This window comes from Notechis scutatus, chromosome 13 (genome assembly GCF_049901735.1).
Source record: "Notechis scutatus isolate UNSWTSFEM ecotype Mainland chromosome 13, rNotScu1.2, whole genome shotgun sequence".
NCBI lineage: Eukaryota > Metazoa > Chordata > Lepidosauria > Squamata > Elapidae > Notechis > Notechis scutatus.
In genome coordinates this window covers 4035153-4042043 of record NC_142021.1, presented here as the reverse complement: position 1 = coordinate 4042043, position 6891 = coordinate 4035153, and positions in this window count along the sequence as shown.

The window sequence follows — 6891 nt, the reverse complement described above, 5'->3', positions numbered from 1 at the left end:
ACACCCACAGAACTGGTAGTAAAAAAAATTGAATCCCACCACAGCTTTGGGGTTGTTCCTAAGCCTGAGAATCTGGTTGGATCTTCCAAGAGCTGAAAGTATAAAAAGGGATGAATTGGCAACACAAGCATCTTACAATCCCAACTTTTCTACACCAGGAAGTCCTAGGATTGGGAAGGACCACAGGAGGACCACGTATGACTGACATGGAAGTTCTAGAGAACCTACCATGAGGTCCCACACTTGGATAATTGAACTGGTTCTTCAACAGGAGACAGCCTTATCTTCTTTGAAAGGGGATGGACGGATGGATGGACAGACGGACGGATGGATGGATGGAGCAACATGATGAATGGGTAGATGGATGGATGAACAGATGGACGGACAGACGGATGGATGAACAGATGGGCGGACAGACGGATGGATGGACGGATGATGAATGACATGATGAATGGATGGATGGATGGATGGATGCTTGCTTGTGACTGATGGCTTTGAGTTATTTTACTTCTGGAAGCAATGGATGAAATGATGCTCCTGTATTCACTCACCCATACACACCACACACACAATGGGCTCTAGTACTCACAGTGAGAAGGTGTGCTTTCATTCTTTTCTGGCTCTACACACTAACTTTGATGGTTGCCATGTCACACTCTCTTGTCAACCTTACAAGGCAGACCAGGCATGACAAAAAAAAACACCACAGGAGCTAGTCCCAAAGATGCTTTCTCAAAAGGCAACTGGACTTCCTTTTTATTTTTTTGAAGACATTTCGCTTCTCATCTGAGAAGCTTCTTCAATTCCCAAAGCCAACTGGACTTCCTTTGCTTTTTCTTGAAGATGTTTTGCTTCCCAGCGAAGAAGGTTCTTCAGCTCAGAACTGACAACTATGATGGATGACTGAGAATCTCCATAGACATAGGAGCTAACACTACTTATTGTTAGATTACATTGGTAGAATCTTGCAAATCTGAAAGAACACCTCTCCCTTTGTCTCCCTACATGAGCTGCCTTTTATCTGATTGTTCCCTTAGCTGCCTCTTGTTGGATTGTGTGTATAGGGTTTACTTCTCTTCTGTTGTGTTCTCATTGTACGCTAAATCATAAGTAATATACAGAATTCTTTATTGGCCAAGTGTGATTGGACACACAAGGAATTTGTCTGTGGTGAGTAAGCTCTCAGTGTACATCAAAGATATAAGGGCTGAATCATGATCACATCATAAATACATCACGAATTGTAAGATACAACACTTAGCGATAGTCATAGGATACTAAATAAGCAATCCACATAAATCATACTAGGAACTAATCATAAAAATTGTAAGGTTAACTGTAAAGTTATAGTCATAAGCAGAAAATGAGATAGGTAATAGGAAAGGTGAGAAGAAGAATAGTAATAGTCTTTGTCAATCGTTGGACAGTGTTGAGGGAATTACTTGTTTAGCAGAGTGATGGCGTTTGGGGGAAAACTCTTTGTGTCTAGTTGTTCTGGTGTGCAGGGCTCTATAGTGTCGTTTTGAGGGTAGAATTGTAGAGGGACAGTTTATGTCCAGGATGTGAGGGGTCTGTAGTAGTAATAATAATGTCTAACTTTGCCTTTGGATGCTGCCCAACTCTGTGTCCACGCAGAGTGGGTTGACAGCCTCTTCTCCGATGTATCCGTGGGCCAACAAATCTAGCTAGGTGGCTGAGTTGACTCACAGCCTTCAGGGCGGCTGTTCCTCCCATTATTTATGACTAAGTGGCCTCGCCATCAATGCCATTCTGCAAGGAGGCATTTCAGTGTTAAGCAGGTCTTTTCCAACAAAGTCTCACTGAGAGCCTCGGGTGAGGGTGGAGAGGGAATTACATTCCACGGGTCTCCAAAAACAAACATGTTCTGACTAAGAGGTGAAGGCACATTTGGCCAAAACGTGCTTTCCCTGATGGCTCCCGTCTCCACGTCCTTTGGGGTCACTTGCTACCTGAGCCCCAACGTTAGGAACGTAAGGGAACCGGGAAGCAGTGGCCGCAGAGAAATTGGACCTCCGAAAGCAGCAGTGCCCGATCTTTGTGGCGCAGTGGCATGGGGAGAGGGGAATTGGGCCACCTGAGGTTAAGAACCACTGGACTATAAATGTCTATGATTTTTAAGTCCTCCAGGTCATGGTTGTCCCAGAGACAACCATGGTTCAAGAGACAACCGGGTTTTCTGTTTTTTCTTTGAAGAAGTTTTGCTTCTTATCCAAGGAGCTTCTTCAGGGGTGGTATTTTACCGGTTCAGACCGGTTTCATAGAACCGGGTGTTAAAGTTATTTCCTGCTTCTGGAGGGCCTCCAGAGCCCAGGGGAGGCTGTTTTCACCCTCCCAGAGGTCCAGGGGAGGCCTTTGGATCCTTGGGAGAGTGAAAACGGCCTCCCAGGGGTCCGAGGGGCCCACCAGAAGTCGGAAGTTCCGGTAGGTCCCTCCCATCATGGCCATGCCTACCCAGCCACCGGGCAGCGAACCTGAGCTGGGATTTTTGAATCCTACCCCTGAGCTTCTTCAGTTCTCAGTTCAGTTCTTCTTCAGAACTGAAGAAGCTTCTTTGGATGAGAAGTGAAACCTCTTCAAAGAAAAAAACAGAAAGTCCAGTTGCCTCTTGGAAAAAAAAAAAAGCAACTTTGGGATGCTAGACGAGATGAGATCTCCATGGTCTGTTCATTCCTGCGTTCTATTGCTCTCTGGGAAAAGCCGAAAAATAATTCCCACTTCCTGATATTGCAGGAAACATGGAAGGCCATTCTGTTGCTTAAAGATGTGGCTAGCTCAAAGATTTCCCCTGGTGATCGGTGGTTTGCTTCATCCGGCATGCTCCATTCCACTCCGAAGCCGTTACAGCTGTGGGGGTGGAAAAAGGGAGAGGAAAAGATAATAGCCGTCGAGCCAACTACATTACATTTTATGGTTTCGTGGCAATTACGCTGCATTTTATGGTGTCATAACATATTACGTTTTATGCCTTAATATTGGTGTTCATACTGAGACAGGGATGCACAGAATTTTAAGAAGGAGACAGTCTCTACGCGGAACAAAAAGAAGCTTTCAGCGGGAGGAGGACGGGAAAAGACACGGCAGTTGAGACAGGAAATTCACTTAATGATAGATCAGTCAATCAGAACAGAGCTGGAAGGGACCTTGGAGGTCTTCTAGTCCAACCCTCTTGCTCAAACAGGAGAATAGACCATTCCAACGATTGTCCAATCTCTTCTTTAAAACCTCCAGCGATGGAGCATCCACAACTTCTGGTGGCAAGCTGTTCCACTGGTTAATTGTCCTCACTGTTAGGAAGTTTCTCCTTAATTCCAGCTTGCTTTTCTCCTTGATTACTTTCCATCCATTGTTTCTTGTCTTGATTTCTGGTGCTTTGGAAAATAAGTTGACACCCCCCCCTCATCTTTGGGGCAGCCCCTCAAATACTGGAAGACTGCTATCATGTTCCCCTCTAGTCCTTCCTTATTCTAGACTAGCCAGAATCAAATCCTGCAACCATTCTTTGTATGGTTTTTAATCATCTTATCTGCTCTTCTTTGCACTTTGGAATATGTCGGTCTCTCTGCAAGGGTGGGATTCAAATGTTTTAACAACCGGTTCTGTGGGCGTGGCTTAGGTGGTGAGTGTGGCTTGGTGGTCATGTGACTGGGTGGACATGGCTTGGTGGTCATGCTATTGGCTGGGCGTGGCCAACTCAATATCACTCACATCGAGGCACGCATCTCCTCGCCTGGCCTCTCTTGACTGAGGGGATGCTGCAACAGTTGTAAGTGTGAAAAACGGTCATAAGTCACTTTTTTTCAGTGCCATTGTAACTTTGAATGGTCCTTCCACACAAGCAAAGTATCAGCAAAGGAGGGGGAAAAAACTCCAGAGAAGTTCCTGAGACAGGAAATCTAGTCCTGCCAAGAATGTAATAAGGGTTAATGGAGAGGCAGTTTCTGTCAGCAACACCAGAATGTTTCCTTCCTGCCTTTCTTACAGGATTAGGCCAGTAATGTCTTCTAACAATCGGTTCTCCGAACTGCTTAGAATGTTAACTGGTTCTAGCAGATAGGTGCGAACTGGTAGAATCCCACCCTAGTCTCTCTGCTAACCTTTAATGGACTTTTGCTGATCAGGATGGAGGATTAAAAATTGGTTTCTGAAATAAGAAAGGAGATATGAGAAGGAGCAATTATTTGTTGTGTTGGAAGAGAAGGAGATAAGAGACTAACTAATGGAAAGAGAGAGAAATTCCCAATGAAGGTGAGGTGATAAAGAAGATATTGATATGTGCTGAAATGGATAGATTGACTCTGGAATTAAAAAAATAAGGAAGAGACAGAATACTACAATAGAATAGAATTGAATACTTTATTGGCCAATGTGATTGGACACACAAGGTATTTGTCTTGGTGTAAATACTCTCAGTGTACATAAAAGAAAAGATACATTCGTTAAGAGTCAAGAATCATAACGTCCAACACTTAATGATAGTCATAGGATACAATAGAGTAAAAACAAAATATGGAACCAATTTTATCAATGGTGGGAAAAGAAAGGAAGGACCCAGAACAAAAAGGAGGATCTGTAGAATGGGTAATTATGAATAAAAATGAATTGTACAAGTGTATAAATGCATAAATGTATATCAAATATGTATTATATATGATAACATGTATGACAAGAAGGAACGTCAGGACGACTACACCGTGTCCAATATTTTAATAATGTAATCAATAAAATTTTGGGGGGGAAAAAAAGATAAGAGACTAACATTGTTCATGCTTGTTATAAATTAATAATATACAGGTACTGCTCCACATGCCAGCCCAACTGGGCCCAACGTTTATGTTGTTAAGTGAGACAGTTGTTAAGTGAGGTTTGCCCCATTTTATGACCTTTCTTGGTTGTTAAGCAAATCTTGGCTTGTCAGAAGGTTGCAAAAGGGGATCACGGGGCACTGCCACCGTCATAAATATGAGTCAGTTGCCTCTGAATTTTGACCACGTGACCTTGAGGATGCTGCAACGGTCGTTAAGTGTGAAAAGTGGTCGCGAGTCCCTTTTTCCAGTGCCGTCGTAACTTTGAATGGTCACTAAACGAACTGTCGTAAGTTGAGAATTACCTGTCGGATTGCCACATCTGGAATCAGCCAAAGGAAGTCCCTTCCTTTCCATCACCACCCCGTCTCCCTCCTCCTCTTCTTCTGCTACTCTCTCCTCTCATGCATGCAATTTGATTAATCCAGGCAGATTAACCTCTCTTTAACTTTCTTGATTAGCTTCATTTTAAAATTTCCATTTGTTTTCCTTTTTCATCAGGAGAGAGACTCATTTGCATTGATAAAAAAAGAAGAAGAAGAAGAGTCTGCAATCTTTTTCAAAATCAGTGCAAAACTCGTGCTTGGAATCCCAAGGACTTTTCATGGAAAACTTGAGCGTGTGGGCACTTAGACGGTATATATATGTGTGTGTGTAGGATTAAGTGATTGGCATTGATTATCCAGATTATTTCCTCAGCTTGAGCAAAAAAATGAGCCAACTCTTCATTTAATAAATTAATGAAGAGTTAATTAATAAATTTATTAATAAAATAAATTCATTAATGCATCAGCGCACAAGGGGGCGTGCATTAGCGCACCAACGTGCCTACCGTCTCTGTCCTATTGTTTCTTTTTTTTTTTTTCTTATTCGTAGTTTCCAGTGGTTTATTGTCTTCTTCACTGTTAGGAAATGTCTTCCTCGTTCCAGGTTGCTTCTCTCCTTGACTGGTTTCCATCTATTGCTACTTCTGCCTTCAGGTGCTTTGGAGAATAGTTCGACTCCCTCTCCTTTGTGGTTCTTTGCGGACAAAGAAGATCTGTTGCGTCAGCATCAACACACGAGCAAGAAAAAGCTTGTTTTCTCCACCCTAGTTTTTTCCCCTTCGGCCACGCAATGGATCCTTCAGCCAAGAAAAAAACAAAAAGCACTCGGCTTTGATGCTTCAGGAACAAGAAAATCAACAATGCAATGCCAGGTTGGATCCGCGTCGAGTTGCTGAGAATTATGCGCTGGCAGCCACATCTGGAATGACCCACGACTGAATCACAGCACGGGTTGAATGTCGCCCATTTGGGCCTCCGTTTTTAAGAATCCTTTGCCCTGAGCTAAATGGGTGCCCTGGTTTCAGCGAGGATTGTTCCCACACCATCCCTTCAGCTGCCATGGAGACTAGATGACAAACTCCACAACTTAGAAGTTGGCTTCTTGCCTGCTTCCCCAAAGGCAGGTGTGGCCATGCACGCTCCCCACAATGGAGTGCTGTACACGGGCAGTGCCAATTACATGCAGTGACTCAACCCTAAGATATAACATTTAATTATTAAAATTATCAATGAAGGCAAAAGTAACAATTAGATGGGAAGAGGCACAGGTTATGCATGCATTCATTCATTCAATTTCTAATCCTCAATCTCAATGGAAAGAGAGAGAGAGAGAGAGACAGAGAGACAGAGAAAGACATACACACACAGAGAGAGAGAGACAGAGAGACAGAGACAGACAGAGATAGACAGAGACAGAAAGACAGAGAGAGAGAGAGAGAGAGAAACAGAGAGAGAGAGAGAGAAACAGAGAGACGGAGATGGAGAGGGAGGGAGGCAACCCGGAGACTGTACATCCCTCCTTTTCTTTAATTAATGAAATAAAATATAAAGGCCACTGCAAAAAGAGAAAAAGGAAACAAAGAAGAAAAAAAGAACCCCGAGAAAATGCATTCATTCATTCATTCATTCATTCAGTCCTGCATTTTTATTTTTTTTTAAAAAGGGCAAACCGTCTGGGCGGAAGCAGCTTCAGCTGGCTTGCTACGGACAGCGTCGAGGGACATACCAGCCCACGCGTTCGG